General features: G+C 40.2%; 1 protein-coding gene across 1 annotated transcript in view; it reads right to left on the bottom strand.

Annotated features, from left to right (window-relative positions):
• The window catches only part of CREB5 (cAMP responsive element binding protein 5), a 554,145-nt gene that overhangs the window by 427,737 nt on the left and 103,759 nt on the right, over positions 1-22,649 (bottom strand). The gene's annotated exons all lie outside the window — the stretch shown is intronic.

Below are 22,649 nucleotides of genomic sequence, written 5' to 3'. Positions count from 1 at the left end.
ATGCAGGACGCTCCTCCCTCCCCCACCAGAGGATGTCCAGCTCCTTTTTGCTTGCGACAGTCATGACCTCATTTCAGTGTTCCCTGCATCCTGGCTTCTCAGAGCACTCACTTGTCACCCCTTCTTTACCGCCCCCATCTCACCTCCTCCAGAATAACTTCCTTATGGTGCACACTCTCATGAAATACACAGCCCCCACCCTTCGCGGGACCCCTGCTTCGTGCGTCTGAGAAGCTGTAGGGAGAGTTGCTCCTAAGGCGAAAGGTGAATCACAGCTAGAGCCAAGTGATGAGCCTGATTTAGACACGACGTCAGAGCCGAAAGGGCCCTTGGCTGTCACTTCCAGAGCCTCTTCGGTAACTGGCCCAAGCTCACGGGCTGGGAAGTGGCAGAGCCAGGGCCAGACTGCAGGATCCGGGCGCCTGGTCTGCAGCGAGAGGAGCCTGGCGTCTCCAGCATCCGGCCGTCACCATCGCTGTCACCATTCCCCTGCTGAATTTCCTTTCAGAAGTTCTCCCTTTGAGTAGGATTCAAAGAGAAGGCATAGGCTAAATCCAGGCCGATTCTAGACGACCAATGCCAACCTCGCAGCCCCTCATACCTTACAAAGCATTTGCAACCACGTGAATTCCCTTGTTTCTCACAACAACCCGGGTACCATAAGTAGGACAGGTATTATAATTATCCCCATCTTACAGGTGAGCTAAGGCAGACACCAGAAGGTTAAGGGGCTGGCCTGAGATCACTTGATGAGCAAGGGGTGGCACTGGGCCCACCGCAATCCCTATTTTCAAGCCCAGATCCCAACTGGGCTCCTTCATAGAGCCAGGGGTAAACATTCCCTTCTTGTGGGTTATTGGTGGTTGGAACCTCTGCTAAGAACACATTGGCTGGGAATTGGAGCTTTGCTTAGAAACAGTTTAGCCCCCGTTAATAAACAATAATCATTTCTGACATTTATGTAACATCTGACATTTATATAGTACCTCTCATCCCAACACATCACAACCATGACGGTGCAGTTTGCCGGAGAATCATGACTGGGCTGGCTAGAAACTGTAATACATTGCCTGGATTGTCACATACTTCTGAGCTGGTTTTGACATACTAAATGGAAGAGCTTAGCATGTTATTTCTGTTTTTAAGGGTTTAAATGGCACCTTGCCCTTTAGTGTTCCTTGAAACCACAGAGACTGATGACTGTTTGATCCTCACAGCCTTATTCAGAGTTCATCACTGAGTTTTCTACTTACTGTTTTCCACATGTAGTCCTGAAGGAACTGCAAAAGAAGGGCTCCAGTCCTAAGCTGAACCTTAACCAATAAAACTTGAAATATGACATTTCCTTTATGGAAGGAAGCAATACCTTCTCAGGATCAGTTCTATGACCAGTACAGCCTTTTCTACCTAAAGCAGGTATCTACCATCTTCTCCCTCAAAGAAAAAGTCTGAGCCAGTCAAGGAGCAATCTAGAGGCAAAAAGGGGATAAAGCCAAAACATATCAGAGCTCCGGCTAAGAGCTTATCTTTTTCCCCAGCTGATAGGAGCAAAACAAAAGAATAGAATGGAGAATTGAATAAGTAAGTCTGGGTGATCAGCAAAATATTTTTAAAGTACATAATCAAAATGCGAATTTGAAACATTTAATTCTCAATATTCTCTACATGAAAGCATACATATATGAGTTTTAATGCTAGTAGTTCATCCATTTCTAACACTATCTAAATTATTTGTCTGTATTTATAAATTATTTCTGATCTTTTGTTTGACATGCTGTAACTAAACAATGCTCCTGCTTGAGCATTATTATGCTCAAGCATGACATATAGGAACACACATCAAACTTTCCATGACTTTCCAACAACTTGATAATCATTAGGTTACTTGAAGTCTCAATAAATAGAGAATTTCTGTTAACATCAGCAGTATTGTTCATGGTACTGACTCCTCCCTCAGCTTCTGCTAATGACCCCTTGCGCTTTAGTGTTCCTTGAAACTACAGGGACTGATGACTGTTTGATCCTCACAGCCTTATTCAGAGTTCATCACTGAGTTTTCTACTTATTGTAGAAATAAAAGAATTGCAATTTAATGCAAAAGGTTTCTAGCTGTCATATCACAGACTGAGATCTTCACATATTCCAGATCTCTGTTACCAACTAAATCACACACACACACACACACACACACACACACACACACACACACACAAATCATTTCTAAATGTAAACTGAAGAAAAAAAGAGATATTTATGAGTGTAGACTCTAGTGTCAACCTGCCTGAATTCAAATTTTAGCTCTGCTTCTTGACTCCTGGTTCTCAGTTTCCTCAGCTATGAATGAGGATGGTGATGATAATCACAGCGACTCGAGTTCAGAATTCTATTACTTAAGAATTGTGCTTGGGGCAACGCATGGTGGTTCACACCTGTAATCCCAGCACTTTGGGAGGCCAAGGCAGGTGGATCATCTGAGGTCAGGAGTTTGAGACCAGCCTGACCAACATGGTGAAACCCCCGTCTCTACTAAAAATACAAAAATTAGCTGGGTGTGGTGGCAGGCACCTGTAATCTCAGCCACTCAAAAGGCTGCAACCTGGAAGGCAGAGGTTGCAGTGAGCTGAGATCGTGACATTGCACTCCAGCCTGGGTGACAAGAGCGAAACTCTGCCAGAAGAAGAAGAAGAAGCAGGAGGAGGAGGGGAGGAGGAGGAGGAGGAGGAGGAAAAGGAGGAGGAGGAAAAGGAGGAGGAGGAGAAGGAGGAGAAAAGATTTTTGTTTGGTACAGGGCAAGTACGATGGAAGCACTCATTCTCTTTTTATTAATAAAAGTATTTTGGCTAATGCTGTGATAGGTGGGCATTCGGTAATTTTTTTTTTTCTTTTTTTACAAACTTAGCTAAATAAATGAAAAGAGAACCTTTACCCAGTAATTCCCCCAGCCCCACATTGCCTTCTGTATGTGTCATCTGGGCCAAGCAGCCTCTCATCTGTCAAATGTGCCAGCAGAGTCCCCGTGTTTGTGGACTCATATTTCTGCCTCATGCTCACTCAGTCTCTCTCCCAGGATTTCTCAGAGCCAGAGTTTCATGGAGGCTGCAGTTACTGAGAGCAGCTATGCCAGAGCATCTCTAAGGGTGCCTCTGCTGGTGGTGGCCACGGCCTGGGGCATTTGCTCTCTGATGTGCCAGCACCACCACTAGGAATGCCCTCTCACCCACCAGGTCTCCATCCATTGTGGCCTGTCAGACTTATGGAGTCAGGGACGCTTACACGAGAACCAAGGTAAACTGGCTGGGGTACCACCCAGCCAACATTCTCCCCAGGTTCATCCCATTTCTCTCCACAGAACAGGAGTACAGGCGGGACACAGCCAGCCCTGGAGGTACTATTGGCGGTGGCAGAGAGATTGGACCTATGCAGAGCTGACTGGCACCTGCAGTGACCAATAAGAATAGGTGAGACCCCTGCGAGACCAGGGGTTAACCCTTTAGTTGCTGAATCGCGGGCAGTGGAAAGGAGAGGACTAGACAGCTGGGCCAGTGGGGAAGCACTAGGCATTCACCAACTCCCACGGAAGAATTTTAATATGTTAAGAAATTCACAGCCTTACTAGTACTTATCAGGCCTGAATAAAACCATCCCAAGACGCCTCAGATGGGAAGAAATTCTTTAGCTCTCTACTTTGGGTTCAGTCATTTCTCCAACATTCAGCAAACATCAGCAGATCTGTCCAGTGCTGAGGACAGAAAATAAAAAACGGTCTGTTTCTTCCCAGCTCCTAGGCTCCCACAGAAGTTCTCAAACGTAGTGGAGTAAGCAAAAAACACCTGGGCAACTTATTAAAGTCAGTTTCTTGAGTCAGACTTCCCCAGGGATTTTAGTTCCAAGGGTTGGCATTGGGTCCAGGATTCTGCATTCGTGATTCTGATGCAAGTGTCTGGGGAACTCCCCACCTACCACCACCACACACACATACTTCGAGTGACTCTAGTTTAATGAATTCATAGATGGGCAGTGATCCAGGAGGAAGCTGGTGAGGGAGAAGAAAAGAGGTCAGTCTGAGACACTCAAAAATATGACCCAAGCTTCATATGCTTAAGATCAAGGCCAGGCGCAGTGTCTCACACCTGTAACCACAGCTATTTGGGAGGCTGAGACAGGAGGATAACTTGAGCCCTGGAGTTCGATACCAACTTGGGCAACATAGACGGCCTGGCCTGGGCGTCTCTACAAAAAGTTTTTAAAATTAGCCAGGCATGGTGATGTGCACCTGTGGTCTCAGCTACTGAGGAGGCTGAGATGGAAGGCTCGTTTGAATCCGGGAGAATCAAGGCTGTGATGAGCAGTGACTGCACCACAGCGCTGCAGCGTGGATGATAGAGTGAGACCCTGTTTCAGAAAAAGAAAAAGAGACCAATCCTCTAGCAGCTTCCCCAAAAGATGAACACATCCCTAGAGAAGGCTTCTCATCATCCCTTCTGCGCACATCACTCAGAGTGACCTTTTCCCACTTTTTACATTTTATTTTAAGCTTTTCTTAACTAAGTTAAACATGATGGGGAAAGGGATGCTGCTGAAGCCCACTTTGTGGTTAAACATCTAGCTATCATCCCATTGGGAAGTTTCCATCCCTACTAAAATGGGTCTTCACCAGGTTTCTTCATTACCTTACTTGAAGGGATAAAGATTTCCAAATAAATGGAACTGCAAAATGCATCCAAAGCTGTCAAAACCACAACACGGTGAGCTAACATTTACCAAGCATTTGCTCCTTGCCAAGCCTTGAGCTAAGGGATTTATGTGCATTTTCTCCGTTAATCTTCACGTCTCTGTGAGGCAGCTGGAACCATTCTCATTTTGCAATGAGGAGATCTACTCTTAGAGAGGCTGAGTAACTTACCCAGAATTGCACAGCTGGGGCATGGCCGAGCTGAGAAAAGAACGTACATTGCTGGTGCCTGTCTCAGTGCCTGCCTGAAGGCACCCCATGCTTTGGTAGTCCTGAGCACAAGTCAGTTTGAGGATGCAGGAATCAGGAAAGTTGAGAACAAGCCAGAGATTGGCAGTGAGTAGGAAAAGCCACCAGCCTCCATCCAAACTCTGTGCCTGGTTAATCAAAAGCCACTCCAGAGAGACAGGACTGGCTTCATGGCCTATGATGCCTGGTCACACAGGGCCTCATCTCATGCTCAGAAGGGTCCCATATTTGGTTTAAGGCTTGCTGTCATCATCTTGAAATTCTTAATAATTTTATCTTTGAACTTATGCTTTGTAAAAGAAGCCTGGTGGAACATGTGCATGAGCAGAGGAGTTTGGTGATCTCCGTGTGTCTGCTATTTCTTGCTCATAATGCCTCAGGAGCACCAAATTCCAGTGGACCCAAGATGCATGGGAATCCAGCAAGACTCAAATCAAATACAAGGTAAATTCATGATCTCTCTGACTGAGTGGGATGGGAGAGGAGAGGTGAGGCTGACAGCCCTGAGAGGTCACGCTTTCCTTTCAAACCAGAACTTTCTTGGGATGCAGAAAAAAATCAATGGTATCCTAAGAAACATAAACAACCAAGAACCCTATCTTACCTGCATTAGACCCCTGTGTTAGGCAACCACATACCCTGAAAATGATGACATAGAAAGCAAGAGAAAGATGGGCGACTCGCAGTTCTTTTTCTTTTCCATCTTTCCTCATCACAAGTAAACAGAAAGCAGAAAGTTGGCAGAATGTGTGCACAGCAAGAAGTGAAATAAAGGTGGTTGAGCTTGTTTCGTACAGTGTATCCATGTTCTGGTAAGGACAAAATACATGTGCATGTACGGGCCATGACATACACATTGTGGGATTTGAGTGATTTCACATACAAGTTAAGTAATCTTATATTTACATTTAAAACTAGCATTGCAGTATGTAAAGATGAACAGTAAAATTAATGCTAGTAATGTAACACTTTAAGTTTTTGCTATTTAAAATGACATTAAAAAGCAAATAAAACATACCATGACAAGTCAAGAGACTGACTTTGCAAGAGAGGAAAAACTTTCTATTTAATGTCTTCAATGGCTCTTTTCCCCTGCCTTTTAAACAAGAGGCCCTGTATTTTCAGTTAACACTGGGTTCAAAAATTATGTGTCAGGTGCTACCCAGAGACATGATTGACAGGATCCACCAGATCCCCAGCTCCATGCTCACATGCTGAGAGGGAGGGCAGCAGACAGCAAGAGATTTGGCAGCTGTAGCCTTGTCACTTACTAGGTGTGTGATCAGGGCCAATTTCTTTACCTCTTTGAACTTCAGATTCTTCATCTGCAAAATGGAGATAATATCAGCATCTACCTCCTAGGATACTGCAAGGATTCAGTGAGTTAATATATGTAACATGCTTAAAACAATGCCTGGCACTAGTAGTTACTGGAAAAATCATCTTACATATGATTATGCCCTATAAGGTTTTGGGGATAATTTAATAAAATAATTCATGTCAAGTGCTTAGCTGTGTGCCTGGCATTTAGAATGTGCTCAATAAATATTAGTTACATAAAATTACATATAAGATGTAATATTGAAGTTCTATGGGTTAGATGGAGGAATCAATCCAACTGGCCCTGAGTCTAGTTTTTGAGAGTCTTAGCATAAGCCAGTTGTATTTGAAGGAGACGGTACCTTTAGGTTAACAAATCTGCACTGAGTTTGTGAGCAACTGAGCAATTTCATACAAGCTGATGTTCTAGTTGAAGCTATCACCATTTACCCTTCTAGTCTTGACATACAAATGCATTTTTATACCAGTGGTTGTATAATTATTGACTCCAGTATGATTTAGTTTTCAGAATCACTTCTTGAAATCCTAACAGGTGAAACTCAAAAATGCCATGCTCTTGCATTGGAGGTGCAGATGTGTATCAACTTTGAAATGTTGTTTAACAAGAGACAGCTAGATCACCTGCCTCAAGCTTGGGACACCTCATCCAGAAGACCATTGGCTGCTAGTGGCTTGACCTAGTTCTACAGGGAATTATTGTATTCACTACTCTATAAAACTTAATGTTTTCTCTTGAATCTGGCTGAAAATCAAAAGCTTCACCTATCTCAAGGAGTATTAGCATGTTAACATCCCTATAAAAGTTGCTCTTATCTTAGTGTTTTTCTTTTTTTGAAGGAGACTTGATTAAAGGAAAAACTACTTAGTCTTTATTTTTTCTGCTTTGGGATTAAGTGAAAGAGATTGACACCTGCTCTGAATAATGACCCAGAATAATACTGCCATGTCAGCACACTCCAAAAATTTTAGTCATTTCCTTAAGATCAATGATAAGTGGAAAGTAACGGTTTAACAATAATTAGGAATGTCTTATATATAGGGAAGGTTCGTTTAGACTAAAACATTATTGATATCCCATAAATTAATATTGAGCGTCATCTCACAGGAACTGATATTTCACATACAACCTCTTTTTGGATCATCATTAACCACATGTTTAACTCATGTACTGCTGATGGGGAAGGTTATTCTCATCTCTTTAGGGGCATTTATAAGTACCTTTTTAAAATGATTCTTGAGAATTTCAGTGTTAAACCTAATTGATCAGCGATTCCTCCTCGTTCTTACATGACATGGAATATTTAAAACCTGGATAGTTACTGTGAACTTCATTTGGATCCTGAATATTACCCACTGTGGATATCAGAAAATATAAAGCTTCCTCACCCAGCTCTCCTCCCTCTTCCTGGTTTTAAAGTATTCTGCCTATGGCTTTTATAACAGTGCCCTTACTTTACACTTTAAGAGACTGCAGTATAAACAGTACACTGGGACATTGTGCTGTTTAGCAAAAGCATCTATCTGCTGTAGCTATTTAATGCTATGTCAAAGTCTGAGGGGAAGGAAAGAACACTATTATTTGTGAGCACTCACTCTGAGTCAAGGCTGTTATATCTTCCATCATGTTTAATCCTGACAACTCTGGGTGAAAGGTACGATTACTACTATTTTATTAATGAGAGAACTGAAGCTCAGAGAGGCTAATTTGACTAAGGTCACACAGGTAATAATTAAGGAAGTTGAGTTTCAAACCTAGTCCTGACTCCAGAATCCCCATTGTCCATCATGCTCTGCTGTATTTTTACTTCAAGACACTTTTTTTCTCCTTTCACCCTCCTGCTTAACATTATTTAGCTTTATTAAGCAAGCTACCTATGAAACGTGTGTGTGTGAGTGTGAGTGTGTGAGTGTGTGTGTGAGAGAGAGACAGAGTTTCACTCTTGTCACCCAGGCAGGAGTGCAATGGCATCATCTCAGCTAACTGCAACCTCTGCCTCCCAGGTTCAAGCGATTCTCCTGCCTCAACCTCCTGAGTACCTGAGATTATAGGCACCTGCCACCACGCCCAGCTAATTTTTGTATTTTTTTTTTTTTTTTTTTTTAGTAGAGACAGGGTTTCACCATTTGGTCAGGCTGGTCTCAGAGTCCTGACCTCAAGTGATCCACCCACCTCACTTCCCAAAGCACTGGGATTATAGGCGTGAGTCACCACGCCCAGCCGTATTTTTTAATTTTGTTTTTAGTAGAGACAAGGTCTTGCTAAGTTGCCCAGGCTAATCTCAAACTCCTGGGCTCAAGTAATCCTCCTGCTTAGCCTCCAAAAGTCCTGGGATTAAAGGTGTGAGACACTATACACACTATGCCAGGCCTAATTTTTGTATATGGTAAGAGGTAGGGGTCCAGTTTCATTCTTCTGCATATGGTTATTCAGTTTTCCCAGCACTACTTATTGAATAGGATATTCTTTCTCCATTGTTCGTTTTTGTCAACTTTGTCAAAGATTAGTTGGTTGTAGGTGTGTGGCTGTTCTGTGTCTTTTTTTTTTTTTTTACAAGAATGATGCTGTTTTGTAATATAGTTTGAAGTCAAGTAATGTGATGTTTCTGGCTTTATTCTTTTTGCCTAGGATTGCTTTGGCTATTGGCTAAAGCCATTTTCCTAACACTTATTTTGTAGATTTTTTTCCAATTTGTCTTTTTACTTTTAGCTTTGTCTATGGTATCTTTTGCCATATGGAACTTTTAAATTTCGATATAGTCCACTTTCTGTTACGATGTCAATACTTGGGTTCATGATTCTAGAAAGATCTTCCCCACTCTTATATCAGATCTCTGTTACATCTTACCTGGCCCCTTCAATTTTTCCCATGCTCTTAGTTTAGCAACTGCAAAATGGTAAGGTAATGATAGGTATGTATAATAGAACATGAGAGGGGAAGAAAAAATATTAGACCAGATGCGGTGGCTCATGCTTGTAATCTCAGCATTTTGGGAGGCCTTTGCAGGAGAATTGCTTGAGCCCAGGAGTTTGAGACAGCCTGGGCAACATAGTGAGACCCTGTCTCTACAATAAAATTTTTTAAAAATTAGCCAGGTGTGGTAGCGCATGCCTGTGGTCCCAGCTGCTCGGCAGGCTGAGGTGGGAGGATTGCTTGAGCCTGGGAGGCCGAGGCTGTAGTGAGCCATGATCATGCCACAGCACTCCAACCTGAGCAACAGAGCAAAACCTTGTCTCAAAAATAATAATAAAAATATAAAAATAATAATATTATTAATAATAAAAATAAAAATAATAAAAAAATAATATTAATTGTCTGATCTTACCAAATAATAGAGTTGCATAAATTTACTTTAATTTCAAGAGAAGACTTTTCAACAGCTGGGCATAAAATAGAGTTTAGAAAGACAGTAAGTCCAGCACGCGATTTATTATAAAGCAGTATATATTCTCCTTATTAGCTATGGAAATAGCAGCATAGGAAGCTGAATGATTTTTAAACTTGAAAAATTTAAGTTTTAAATTAAGTGGATCCCTGATGATTCCACTGATATGGGATAGCAAAGGTTCAGATTTGTAAACTGATTCATCAGCCTAGCACAACATCCTGGCCTTCTTGTTTAGTTGTTAGAACTACCCACAGGCGATTGTAAACTAGTTCAACCATTATGGAAAACAGTATGGCGATTCCTCAAGGATCTAGAACTAGATGTACCATATGACCCAGCCATCCCACTACTGGGTATATACCCAAAGGATTATAAATTATTCTACTACAAAGACACATGCACACGTATGTTTATTGCGGCACTATTCACAATAGCAAAGACTTGGAATCAACCCAAATGTCCATCTGTGACAGACTGGATTAAGAAAATGTGGCACATATACAACATGGAATACTATGCAGCCATAAAAAAGGATGAGTTTGCGTCCTTTGTAGGGACATGGATGCAGCTGGAAACCATCATTCTTAGCAAACTATCACAAGAAGAGAAAACCAAACACCGCATGTTCTCACTCATAGGTGGGAACTGAACAATGAGATCACTTGGATTCGGGAAGGGGAACAGCACACACTGGGGCCTATCATGGGGAGGGGGGAGGGGGGAGAGATTGCATTGGGGAGTTATACATGATATAAATGATGAATTGATGGGTGCTGACGAGTTGATGGGTGCAGCACACCAACATGGCACAAGTATACATATGTAACAAACCTGCACGTTATGCACATGTACCCTAGAACTTAAAGTATAATAAATAAATAAATAAATAAATAAATAAATAAATAAATAAATAAATAAAAAAGAACTACCCACAGGCTAGTAAGTGATGCTAAGTTAGCAGTGCTAAGGCTGACTTGCACCCTGACGTCTACCTTTGCCACAAAGCCTCCATTATTCTGGAACTATTCTACGGCTGCTATTCCTTCACCATGCAGGGCTCTACTCACAAGGCCTGACACAAAAAGCAAACACTAAAGCCTGGAATTAAGTCAAATACACAATGAAGGAGAAAATGGTGGTGCCATTAAAGGTGGTAGAGCCTGGTGCTTAAACTTGGGGCTTTAATCTCAGATTTCATGAGTTCGAATCCCAGATCCAAGAGGAAGGGGAAACGAGGAGTTATTATTTAATGGTTACAAAGTTTCTCTTTGGGATGATGAAAATATTCTGGAATTAGGTAACAGCACTGGTTATTTAACATTGTAAATGTACTTAGTATCACTGAACTGTACATTTTAAAATGGCTTAAATGGTAAATTTTGTTATGTATATTTTACATAATAAAAAATGACAGAAAGAAAGAATCCCAGTTCTACCTCTTACTAGCTCCACAGGCAAAAGTTAATACGCCTCCCTCTCTACACTGCAGTGCACTAGTCTGCAGAATAGAAGAGCTGATAATGATACTGACTTCATAGGGTTGTCATGATTAAATGAGACACATGGGACAGGCTTTCAGTGGTTCATAGTCATCAAGTTTAGGTGTTGTTGTGATGGTTTAGGAGTATGAATCCTGTTTCAAACTCTCTTGCATCTATGATATAGTCCTCCGTTTGTCGGATTTCACGTGCAAACCACCAATTTCAGTTTTGCTTATAAGACAGATTTTTATCTGTTTGATATCTTATGTGAGACTTTAATTACTCTTAAAAGATGCCAATGATTGACTAGCCCAAATAAACTGACCAAGGGGCAGCTGTGGCCTGCTTGAGTCTCCTAGATGCAAATTCTCAATACCCCCACAATCTGGGGGGAGAGGGAGATGCTGTCTACTCCAGAGGCTGGCTCCAACCCAAGAGGGCCAAACAGATGGGATCCTTACGTCTCCTTATCTTTTCATGTCCGTCCCACCCTATCCCAAGTTTTGTTTCCCCAAGTAGATCCTTCTGGAATACAGCTGCCATCACTCATTTTGTTGTCAAGGAGTGAATGGCTGCCTTCTTGTAGAGGAATACCACTCTGTAAATCAGCCACCAGGCACTGTTTATCCCACTGATGGATGTCACACATCCACACATATGGGACCTAAACCAAAGCTCTGGACTTTTTTTTTTTTTCAATTCACGTGTTGGAGTTTTTTCCTCTGTATTTTCAACTCATTACACTGCTGTTTTAAAATAAATTCTTCCTGAGAAATCAGTTTCCACATATCATTTAACCCTCTAATGCTAGGCATTGTTATGAACAAAAACACTCCTCAAGAAAATATCTACCTAACCTTATGGCATCTAAGATGTATTATAAAGCAATCTTGCTTTATAAAGAGACTTAGGTTTGTTTCTTCTTTTTATACTCAAAGCCTAGTGAAATGAATAAGGGATAAATAATCCAGTGTATAAGAAGGAAGAGAAGGTAAAGGGAGATGAAGGCAAAAAGATACGAGACAAGACAGGGCCAGAGAAGAATTCAGAATTTATGGCTTTATTCTTGCACTGTTACCGGGTATTTCTGAACTTGCCAGAATAAAAATGAAGTAACAGCAGCCAAGAGTTATAGTCCTGCTTTAAAAATTAAAAAATTGCAATTAAAATGATTAAACTAAGTAAAACAGACACAGGAAACTTATAGAAAAAAATATATTTCCTGTGCACTAAGCCTCTGATCCCATTAAGTACTTAAATAATATCCTCCTGACATCATGACTATACAAATAATATGTTACTTTTATATTTATGACATCAAGAGATTATGTTACTAGTTTATGAAAAAATATGTTTAATTTGCAATTTTTAAATGACACTGATATAGATTAGTGTATATTATAGAATTAGATACATATGCCATACCAGCTAGTTTTAAATTTTATTATAAACATCCCTAACAGGTGTAAAAATACCACCTAAAATAAAACAAAAGATAATGTAGCTTATAACAATAAAAGCATATCTGCCTTGCATCCAAAAAGAAGGGGAAGCCTATGTATATTTCCATCACATCCTTCTTTCTAGAGCTTTATCTAACTCTTTCTCAGGCACTGTGCCATATATCTCTAAGCCTTTGTATCTTCTGATTAAAAGAAAATAGTGTAGAATCATGTTTGCTACAGTCTGCTGCCAAAAGCCCATGTCTATAATTCATCATTAAAATGTGACAGTGTATGGCTACAAAGAAAGAAAAATCTCAATCGTCATGCTCATTTGCAAATGTTTCAGGGGCTGGAGATTGTTTGGCAATCCTGCTGTTTCTAGGTTATTTGTAGAATAACCAGTTTAATTGAGCTGATGATTGCCTTGTGTCTGCATCGCACTTCTGACTTAGATCTTTCTTTCTGCAGTTGGCGTTGAATTGTACTATGTGGCAATGGAATGGCATGCATTCAGCAAGCCCAAATTCCAGGGTTCCAGCCCACTCCTTTTTTTCCCTTGCCAATCTGATTTCTGAGGAATTTGCCTAGAGTTACTACAGAAAAAAAAAGATAGAAAGAAAAAAGAAACTCCTTGCCCTACTTTGTAGACCATTTCATAGAATGCTTCCTTTGGGTTGAGATTCTTGGTCCCACTAGGGTAAAAAAGTTTTATGCCTTTATTAAAGCAGAGGCCTGTTTAGGATGTTCTCTGTAATTGGAGCATATCCCACTGCATGTAGTACACAATGTAAACCAACCTGTTGCAACGTGGAGAATAGTGCAAGTCAGATATTTGCTACCCAATGAAGCTAATTGGAAAAAGAAAGGTGTAGGGGAGAACCTGGGTTAACACCAACCCTGTGCTGACATGCGCTAAGGCTGTAGCGTGAAGGAAATTGAAAACAGAAACATCAGAAAGATCAGTGAGAAGGCAGGGCCTCTCCTTCTTCCTTTACTTTGTTCCTAACAAATACTCATCTTCACTCACTGTAAATCATGTCACTGGAATGAGGATTGTATAAAAGGGAAGTTCATATCACGGAACAAGTGTGGAAAGAAACTGTCCTTGACCACTAATAGAAATGGCTACATCCTCCTTTGGAATGGGCTTGTTGCCCTTGAGAATAGATGAATACTCCAAAATAATTGCATTTTGGAATCTGAGATTATGATGAGATCGACAGACGTCATTTAAAATGGTTTTTGTTTAAATGAAGACCCTACTATAGACAATTTTCCAAGGAAAATTTAGACAATGTTCTTGAATATATAGTAACATTTTTAAACCCTACATTTTTTTCTCCTAAGACCCCCAGGGAAGTAGCTGTAGTCCTTTTCCTCCTTCAGGGAATAGAGATAATCTGTATCTTTTCAAAGCAGAAAGGATGATTTCGATGAATATTTCCCAGTACATAGAAGTCACTCCAATTCAAAGAAAGTCTAAAAGCAAAAGGTGTGGCAAAGCAAAATAGGAAAATAGGATCATTATTTTATTCTTTCTTTCTAAAAATCAATAAATAAAATGCAAGGGTTAGAAGATGAATTCCTAAATGGACTTCTTTTCATGACAAACTTTTTAGAAACATTGTGCTATTCTTGGTGAAGCCAAATCAGACTTGAACACTAAACAGGCATGCATATCACTAAATTACAGTGTGCACACTGTCAAATGTAGGGGAAATTTGGCTGTGCTGAATGTGAAAAGCTGGGGGACCCTCTTTTAACATAAATTACATATGAGGAAAGAGCAAGAGCTCTTAAGAACACCTAGCCTCTGCTTAACTGTTAACTTGCCTTAAGGACTAACTTATCTGAAATTAATACAGTGACTCGAGCTTTATTTTTAGTAGTATTAGCATGGTGTACCTTTCTCCCTACCCTTACTTTTAATCTACATTTGTTTTTAGATATAAAGTGGGTTCTTGTAGACAGCATATAGTTGGGTCTTATTTTTTTTAATCTACTCTGTTAGTCCCTGTCCTTTACTTGGCTTACTTAAGCCATTCACATTTAAAGTGATTATTGAAGTAGTTGGATTAATATCTACCCTATTTGTAACTGTTTTCTATTCATTACCCTTGTTTCTTTTTCTTTGTTTGCTTTCTACTCTTTTTCTGCCTTCTCTGTATTTAATGGAGTATTATATATGATTCCATTTTCTCTCTTCTCTCAAAATATCAATTATATTTCTTTTTTAAAAAAAAATGTGGTGGTCACTCTAGAGTTTTCAATATACATTTACAACCAATCCAAGTCCACCTTTTTTTTTTGAGAGGGAGTCTTTCTCCATTCCCCAGGCTGGAGTGCAGTGGCATGATCTCAGCTCACTGCAGCCTTGACCAGGTTCAAGTGATTCTTCTGCCTCAGCCTCCCCAGTAACTGGGACTAAAGGTGTGCACCACTGCAGCTGGCTAATTTTTGTATTTTTGGCAGAGATGAGGTTTCCATGTTGGCCAGACTGGGCTCAAACTCCTGACCCCAGGTGATCCACCTGCCTCAGCCTCCCAAAGTGCTGGAATTACAGGCGTGAGTCACCACACCCGGTCCCAAGTCCATTTTAACACTACACCATTTCACAGGTTAATGCAGGTATCTTACAACAGAGAATTCCCAGTTCCTCCCCTCATCTCTTACAATGTTGCTCTCATTCCTTTCACTTATTCCTAAGCTATAGTCCCCCAATATATTGTTGCTATTATTATTTAGAACAATCTGTTTTTTTGTTAGACAGCTGTTGAGCTTCAGTTATGAAGATGGCAGTGATGACTGCCAAGCTCTTTTTATGTCAGACTAGAAGCCAAAAGTTGACCTGAATTTTCACCACAATAAGACTAGGTGAGAACACAGGACAAGTAATTAGGATCTAGAAGAAAAAGCAATGATACCAGAATCCACAAGCAAGCATCAAAATGTCAAAGTAACCAAGAAAAGTTTAAATGAGTGGAGAGATGGGTGGAAATAGAGCAGAGAGAAGAAATAGGGGAGAGTTGTTTGAAAATCTAAACCTTTAGCTCGCTGCTTTGTGAAATGTAGTCTGAGGAAGCAAGGATTCTGAGAGACGAGTCAGACTCAATAAAAATATTTGAAATTTCTTGACTTAAAAACATTGTTATGGCTGGACGCGGTGGCTCACGCCTGTAAATCCCAGCACTTTGGGCAGTTGAGGTGCATGGATCACCTGAGGTGAGGAGTTCAAGACCAGCCTGACCAACACGGAGAAACTCCGTCTCTACTAAAAATACAAAAAATCAGCCGGGCATGGTGGCACATGCCTGTAATCCCAGCTACTTGGGAGGCTGAAGCAGGAGAATCGCTTGAACCTGAGAGGCGGAGGTTGCGGTGAGCCAAGATAGCACCATGGCACTCCAGCCTGGGTAACAAGAGTGAAACTCCATCTCAAAAAAAAAAAAAAAAATTGCTGCTTTGTGGGTTGAGAGATGGCTTTAATTAAAAAGGACAATTGAGTAAACAAAGAGGGTCTGAGGTGGCAGTAAACCTGCCCTGACGACAGCTGAAATCATGTCATGAGACAGACGAGGTCTAGTTATGGGACTAAGGTGTAGCCTGTACCTAAAAAATCTCTTCTGCCCTCCTGATCTCCTTTTCCGTATGTATAAAAATGAGGATTTGACGAGATGAACTATCAGATCACTCTAAATTGAAATTCTAAGAGTCCATGAAATGTAGATAGGCAGTGGAAATATTGATCTATCATCAGTCAAGGTCAAGAGTGAATTAGAAAGACCCCAAAGTGAATCCTACAAGACAAATATTGCAAAACCCATAACATGTAATTCCACATAAACCTGGGCTGTCAGAAGCAAGGCATAACATGTATTTGGTTGGTGCAAAAGTAATTGCGGTTTTTGCCATTGACAATGACAGTAAAAACCGCAATCACTTTTACGCCAAGCTAATAGAATGACCCAGACACTTGAGGAGACTCAAAGAAGCAACCACAGCCAGAGATCCAGAAACCAGGATCTGCTGAGGCTTAGAGCAGCCCCTTAGATCAAGAATGGGGGGAAGCATGCTGTTTTTTAAAGAAATTTTTCTTTGTTTTTTTAAACTTTGATTTTAGGTTCCGGGGTACATGTGCAGGTTTGTCATATAGGTAAACTTATGTCACAGAGTTTTGTTGTACAGATATTTCATCACCCAAGTACTAAGCCTAGGACCCAACAGTTATTTTTTCTGATCCTCTCCTTTCTCCCACCGTCCACCTTCAAGTAGGCCCCAGTGTGTGTTATTCCCCTCTTTGTGTCCATGTGTTCTCACCATTTAGCCTCCACTAACAAGTGAGAACATGTGGTATTTGGTTTTCTGTTCCTTCGTTACTTTGCTAAGAAAAATGGCCTCCAGCTCCATCCTTGCAAAGGACCTGATTTCGTGGAGAATTCCCCTTGGCATTCCTAGAACAGCTACATTAGGAATGGAGAGATGGCCTCCAGAGGCACCCTGGCTAGGAATGCAAAGGCTGCTGGGAAGCAGACCCCAAAACTGAAAATAAAATAGCTGCTTATTACACAGAAGGTAAAGAGCAAGGAACACTGGGGGTGGAGAAATAGAAATGTAAAAAGGAGACAGAGATGGAAGATTGATTTGTTGTTCTGATATTTGGTGAGAAGAACCACATCCAATCCTTCCCAGAGGACACGGGACTACTTAGATTGGGTTGAAAGCAAATCCTATAGGTGGCTGTCACCAAAAAGCACACTGAGGGATGCAGAGTGATTGACCATCAGAATTGGAGTAGACCTTATATCACAGCAAAGTTCCTGCTGGCACAGACTCTCCAATGAGAAATTCTTCAATGGCCAGTGGTTCTGATTTCATTTACTTCATGCTGTCATTATATTGGAAAGCATGAAAACATTTTGAATACACGTTTTGTTTATTCACATGATTACTTTTCAAAACATTCATTCTATGGCACATAATGGCCTGTTAGTAACTACAAATGAAATCCAATTAAATGACCAGTGAGAAAAGATGGAGGAAAAGGCAAAACATCTGTGAAGTGCTGATGTGCCACGCTGTGTGCTGGCTACTGACATTTGAACGTATTTGATCAGCACACCACTCCTTAAGAGAGGTGTGATTATTACCACAGGTCTGAAGATCATGTCAACACATGTGAAAAAAATTTTGATAAAATTATGATATAATATTAAATTTGAAATAGAACAGAAAACTGGGTGATGATACAAACATATTTGTTTTACCTAGTGGATAATTTTTAACTGAGAAACCAATAGCCAATGTGCTAAGATGACAAGACTGAATGGATTGTTTTCTCTATTTTAAAATATCTACAAAACACAATTATCAACAAAGACTTGAAAATTCAATAAAAATAAAACAAATACACCAGGAGGAAAGTGGCATATATTATATTATATTCAACCCATCTTTCAAAGAGTTAAAAGTGCATAAGGAAACTCCAAGTTTGAGTTCGAATCATAAACTTGACTTGAACTCTGTTGTCAATTGCCAGGGAAAGCATTCCAGACTCTAAGAACTGTTTGAATTTTTTTTTTTCTTCAGAGCATCAAGAAAATGCTAGAGGGCTTACAGGGCTCCTGGCATGTAAATTGTAGCCATCAGGAGAAAACCCCACTGTACTACCATGTGACACTTTCAAAGTCTTTTTCCTATAGTCCCTTATACTGCTGCTACACAGAGAGGGTAAAGGAGAAATAGAGAACTCTTCTAGTTTGAAATCAGCCAAGTGGTGCAGAGGAAGAAGAAGCACTTTGCCAAAACCCCACAGTTAAAAGTAATAAGGGAGAAGTTTCTGTCAGTATCTAGAAGAGTTTTGTGAACAATTAGATGCAAGACATCAGAGGCTCCAAAAGGAAAGATTTCTTTTCATGTTTGGCAAGTGATCAGTAACATATTTCATTTCTGGTTTAGTAAGGTTATTAACAGTTTATTTTTTAAAAGAGTGAAATAATGTTTTCTGTGAAGGTTTGCCGATAAGCATTAGTGCAGTAAAGAATTGTGTGCCTTTTTATGAACAGGCAGCACAGTAGAATAAAACACTATCTACTGAGCTTTCACACAGCAGAGCAATTAATTAACTTATCTCCGTGAACACCGTTCTTGCTGAAACTTATTAAAAGTCTGATTCATCAGCAGAGCCCCAGGCAATCATCAATTGCCTCATAATAATACAAAAGAAAAATAAGCGATGGTTATGTTCTCATTTAATATCTTAAGAAGATCCTCTTTGCCCTCTGTCTTTGTTTGAAAATATCTCTATTAAGAGTTAAAAAAAAAAAACCCTCCTACTTGACATGAAATACGTTACGGCCGGGAACTGTAGGAGTAAATTACAGAGCCTCCAGGATACCAGATTAAGAGGAGAAGCTGGACTTTCTCAAAGACACACAAATCATTCAACATGTAGCACAACAGGGCATACAATGTGTTATCGATGCCGAGTTCCAAGCACCATTGTTAATACAGACCAGAAGAGGAATTGTTCATTAAATAATACAAGGGAGAGGGGAGGGGTCTGTCAGGCTTCTGCGTTAAATAAGCCAGCAGAGGGACGCTTGTTTCAAAAGTATTAGACAGCTTAATAGTTACTAGTCCGCTTAGAGTTTTGGTTTAAATTTAACTCCCAAATATCAATCTAACGACTTCTAAGCAGAAACTGTAGTTTATGAACCCTTAAAAAAAAAAAAAAAAAAAAATTTAGTATAGTTGGCAATATCAATAGCGCCCTCTACAGGAAGTTTTAAACCCACAACTGGTTTTCTTGAATTTGAAAACAAAGGCTAAGTAAGGTGAACACCATCTGAGGACAAGATTAAATTGAAGAAACATTTGGAATGTTCATGAGGTCTCCATTTTACATGGAGATTTGGGAATTTGGAACAAAGCAAAATAAAGCCAGTAGCCCTGGATTAGCATGTGTGTGTGTGTGTGTGTGTGTGTGTATAGTTGTTGGTTTGTTAACACTGGGTCATTTGAGAGAAGTCAATTGCAATTCCTAATCCACCGTATTTTCATGTTGAAATCTCAAAATTAGTCTTCTCTAGTCTAACATTTGCTGGTTGCAATATTATACAGCATTACTCAGATCTTTTTTAAGACGCAAATAGTGTTCACTGTTTTCAGAATGCATACATAACTAATGTGCAAACTTTTCAAATTATTTCCCCAATATTCAGTAAATAATGAATGTGAGACTTTTGCACGTGAGAAAGCTCTGATGCTGTTGATAACTATGCCTGTATGAATACTAAAGAAATGGCTGTTTAATTACTACAAATAGTTCCTCTCCATGATTAGTGGTTCAGATTCAAACTTAGAAGCCAGAATGTGCTTGAAGAAATAGTTACAACTAAATTTTCTACCCATGTCACCACAGCCTTGAAAGTCAGAGATGCAGTCTTCTTATCTCACAGCTGTAATACATCAAATGACCTTGTAACAATGATTTGATCTCACCTTATTTTAGCAAGTTATCACAATTTGGGAGAAATTTACTTCTGATTTCAGAGATACCTCAAGAGTTATTAGGACTGATACAACAAGTGCCAGCTCTAAGAGTTGAGGCATTATGCATGATCGAGAAAGAAGTGAGCAAGGAGTTCAGAGGCTCAGTTTTGGTTTTCTACTATTGCTGTGTCTTTTTAGAGTCAACAAATATTTTTGCGCCTTAGTTTCTTCATCAGAAAAATGATGAAAAGCTTCTGTCTGAAGAAATACTTGGAACTACATACCTATAAATGCTGGATGAAATATACTAAACAACCATTTAATAGTTGAGCTCATAATAAAGGAAAGGTAAACAAATAGTTGAGCTCATTATGAGCCAGAAAGCAGGTGTTAGCTGAATCTGTGGCTGCCCTGCATCTGCCAATCTTGATAACCAAGAGGTTTGGATTTTAATGGCCACACAAAGGCCTAAGCAAGATGGGGAGTTGAACCGAGACCTTACCTAAAACCAAAATAATGAAGGATGCAACTTCCATAGAAACCACATAAAGAGAACAAGAAAATCTTCTCAGCCTGGGCTCTAGGTCAGAATATCACATATTCTCTGAAAATTCATAACCACAGGCCTGTCCCTCAAAGGTCTCCCATTAAATTGATACTACCTGTTCAATCCAGAAAACCTTAGGCCAACAAATTAATCTAATGTGGACCCAGATGGGTAGTGACCTGCAGGGCCTGGCAGAATTAGATGTAGACTCTTAGGAACTCACCCTCAACTCAGGTCTTCCAGGATTCTTCCAGATATAGCTGAACAGAAACTTAAAATCCAAAAGTACAAAGTACATGAGGAAGTAGATTCCATGATTGAGAGTCAGCAAAAACAACAGCTGAATTAGACTCTCAAGAATTTAAAATATTGAAATGGATGATGCAGAATAAAATAACCAAGTGTAAAATGTTAGTGAAATAAAAACCTGAGAAAGTAATAAGTTACTCTCAAAACACCACATATTTTTTTCTTTCTTTTTCTCTTTTTAAAAAACATTTTAAGTTCAAGGGTACATGTGCAGGATGTGTAGGTTTATTATATGGGTAAATGTGCGTCATGGCGGTTTGCTGCACAGATCATTCCATTACCTAGGTATTAAGCCCAGCATCCACTAGCTCTTCTTCCTGGTGCTCTCCCTCCTCCCACTCCACCCTCTGACATGCTCCAGTGTGTGTTGCTCTCTCACATGTGTCCATGTGTTCTCATCAAACTAAAGAGCTTCTGCACAGCAAAAGAAACTATCATCAGAATGAACAGACAACCTACAGAATGGAAGAAAATTTTTGCAATCTGTCCATCTGACAAAGGTCTAATATCCAACATTTACAAGGAACTTAGACAAATTTACAAGAAAAAAACAAACAACCCCATTAAAAAGTGGGCAAAGGACATGAACAAATACTTCTCAAAAGACATACATGCAACCAACAAACACATGAAAAAAGCTTAACATCAATGATCATTAGAGAAATGCAAATCAAAACCCCAATGAGATACCATCTCACACCAGTTAGAATGGCTATTAATAAAAAGTAAGGCCGGGCGCGGTGGCTCAAGCCTGTAATCCCAGCACTTTGGGAGGCCGAGACGGGCGGATCACAAGGTCAGGAGATTGAGACTATCCTGGCTAACATGGTGAAACCCTGTCTCTACTAAAAAAAAAAAAAAAAACTAACTGGGCGTGAAGGTGGGCGCCTGTAGTCCCAGCTACTCGGGAGGCTGAGGCAGGAGAATGGTGTAAACCCAGGAGGTGGAGCTTACAGTGAGCTGAGATCCGGCCACTGCGCTCCAGCCTGGGCAACAGAGCGAGACTCCGTCTCAAAAAAATAAAATGAAATAAAATAAAAAGTAAAAAAACTGCAGAAGCTGGCAAGGTTATGGAGAAAAAGGGGTGCATTTACACTGTTGGTAAGAGTGTAAATTAGTTCAACCATTGTGGAAGACAGTGTGGCGATTCCTCAAAGACCTAGAGGTAGAAATACCATTTGATCCAGCAATCCCATTACTGTGTATATACCCAAAGGAATATAAATCATTCTATTATAAAGATACATGCACATGTATATTCACTGCAGCACTGTTCACAATAGTAAAGACATGGAATCAACCTAAATCTCCATCAATAATAGACTGGATAAAGAAAACGTGGTATATACACACCATGGAATACTATGCAGCCATAAAAAGAAACAAGATCATCTCCTTTGCAGGGACATGGACGGAGCTGGAGGCCATTGTCCTCAGAAAACTAATGCAGGAACAGAGAGATATTTTAAAAATTAAAAATTAAATTTAAAAGCACAGGGTAACTCAATAAATTAGTCAAAATCAAAGAAAGAATTGGGAAACTGGAAGATGACACTCAAGAAATTAAATTAACCAAGGGCCGGGCGCGGTGGCTCAAGCCTGTAATCCCAGCACTTTGGGAGGCCGAGACGGGCGGATCACAAGATCAGGAGATCGAGACTATCCTGG

This window comes from Colobus angolensis, unplaced genomic scaffold, assembly GCF_000951035.1.
Source record: "Colobus angolensis palliatus isolate OR3802 unplaced genomic scaffold, Cang.pa_1.0 Scaffold175, whole genome shotgun sequence".
Classification (NCBI taxonomy): domain Eukaryota; kingdom Metazoa; phylum Chordata; class Mammalia; order Primates; family Cercopithecidae; genus Colobus; species Colobus angolensis.
The sequence above is the reverse complement of the archived record's forward strand: the minus strand, read 5'-3'. Positions and strand labels throughout refer to the sequence as shown.